Genomic DNA, 551 nt, shown 5'->3' on the forward strand with positions numbered 1-551 from the left:
CAGCCTACCGCATTACGTCCCTTTATAGTTGGCCGCTAATAAACATTGGCGCTGTCTGTCAACGGTAGTTCCGGTTTGAGCTCGTACGCACCGTTCCAATGTAAACAATCCGAATATTGCGTGACTATTAACGTCTATGTTTAATCATCATTATCATCATGTAGGTGTTTGTGTGTAAATGATTAAGTTTGTTGTGTTGCATATATTCGCTTTGTATTAGCAGACATGTAATCGTTTTGTTACATTTGTCAACAATTTTCACGAGAAATTCTCCTGCTGTACAGTAACCACAGGAGTTCGTTACAAATGTCTGAAATACAAATATATATCATACTGTACTGATATGGGTCATAGCAAACATAAACTTTGTGTTGTTATCCATATCAGTATCATATGTGTATTTCAGACATTTGTAACGAACCCCTGTCCTGTAAGTTAACCGTCTAAACACCGACTTGGGAAATGGATCCCTCTAATCCAGGGCATAGGGATATGTTCTGTGTCTGAGTGATCAGCCTATAACGTAATCATAAGTGACACACCTGTACTAT

This window comes from Mizuhopecten yessoensis, unplaced genomic scaffold, assembly GCF_002113885.1.
Source record: "Mizuhopecten yessoensis strain PY_sf001 unplaced genomic scaffold, ASM211388v2 scaffold8373, whole genome shotgun sequence".
Classification (NCBI taxonomy): domain Eukaryota; kingdom Metazoa; phylum Mollusca; class Bivalvia; order Pectinida; family Pectinidae; genus Mizuhopecten; species Mizuhopecten yessoensis.